Below are 1,770 nucleotides of genomic sequence, written 5' to 3'. Positions count from 1 at the left end.
ACACGTACACACACTCACTGACTCATGTACACACCCATCTTCTTTATTGCTAAGCTTTTTTCATTTTTGCCATCTAGCAAAATCTCTCTTCCATCACCTTATGAAGAAGAAACATCCCTAATTCCATCAGATAGAGACCACCAGCTCTACCTCCACCCAGAAAGGGAAGGCAGAGTCTCCATGTTTTCAACCAGCTCACCTGAAAGCCTTTGTGGGCGCCCTAGGTCCTGCCCAGAGCCTCCACAAATGTCTCCAGTCACTGCTTCTTCCCCATGCACTCAGTCACTTTTCCACAAGAACAACTATTTTCACAAGAACTATTTTTGACTGAATGAATAATTAATATTAATGCAATATTATTAAGATTAATATTGAAAGAATATAATTTTAATATATTTTTATAATATAATAGTACAATGTTTTATCTACTTTTAGGGATAATGGGATCTTCCAGGTTTTGTACAAAGGGAAGCTTCCATAAGTAAGGATCCATAAGGAGTTAAGTAGATCTACTTAAAAATTTCCTGTATACAATATTTTAAGTATACAATATTGCATTGTTTAAATATAGTCTCCATGCTGTACATTAGATCCTCAGAACTTACTCATTAAAAACAGATAAGCCTCTCTGTATCATCTTTTATTGCTTAAATTCTACCAGTTTTTGAAGGACCCATTCACTTGCTGCCTCCACCCTAACTTTTCTTCATCCCTTTGTTAGGAAGCACTCTGCCCTTTCTTTGGGCTCCTGTAACATTTCATTCATTCATTTATTCATCTAGTCAACAAATATATACTATGTGTAGACAATAATCTCTGCTCTCATGATGGTTATAATCTAGTGGGGGACACAAAAATGAATACATATATATTATGTTATGCTAAGTTGTGTCTGACTCTTTGCCACCCCATGGACTGTAGCCTGCCAGGTCAGTTCAGTCCAGTTCAGTTGCTCATTCATGTCTGACTCTTTGCGACCCCATGAATCGCAGCACACCAGGCCTCCCTGTCCATCACCAACTCCCGAAGTTCACCCAGACTCACATCCATCGAGTCAGTGATACCATCCAGCCATCTCATCCTCTGTCGTCCCCTTCTCCTCCGGCCCCCAATCCCTCCCAGCATCAGAGTATTTTCCAATGAGTCAACTCTTCGCATGAGGTGGCCAAAGTACTGGAGTTTCAGCTTTAGCATCATTCCTTCCAAAGAAATCCCAGGATGGACTGGTTGGATCTCCTTGCAGTCCAAGGGACTCTCAAGAGTCTTCTCCAACACCACAGTTCAAAAGCATCAATTCTTCAGCGCTCAGCCTTCTTCACAGTCCAACTCTCACATCCATACATGACCACTGGAAAAACCATAGCCTGGACTAGACGAACCTTTGTTGGTAAAGTAATGTCTCTGCTTTTGAATATGCTATCTAGGTTGGTCATAACTTTCCTTCCAAGGAGTAATCGTCTTTTAATTTCATGGCTGCAATCACCATCTGCAGTGATTTTGGAGCCCAAAAAAATAAAGTCTGACACTGTTTCCACTGTTTCCCCATCTATTTTCCATGAAATGATGGGACCGGATGCCATGATCTTCATTTTCTGAATGTTGAGATTAAGCCAACTTTTTCACTCTCCACTTTCATTTTCATCAAGAGGCTTTTTAGTTCCTCTTCCCTTTCTGCCATAAGGGTGGTGTCATCTGCATATCTGAGGTTATTGATATTTCTCCTGGCAATCTTGATTCCAGCTTGTGTTTCTTCCAGTCCAGCATTTCTCA

The sequence above is a fragment of the Bison bison genome, unplaced genomic scaffold (assembly GCF_000754665.1).
Source record: "Bison bison bison isolate TAMUID 2011002044 unplaced genomic scaffold, Bison_UMD1.0 scf7180017864519, whole genome shotgun sequence".
In the NCBI taxonomy this organism is placed as follows: Eukaryota; Metazoa; Chordata; class Mammalia; order Artiodactyla; family Bovidae; genus Bison; species Bison bison.
The sequence above is the reverse complement of the archived record's forward strand: the minus strand, read 5'-3'. Positions refer to the sequence as shown.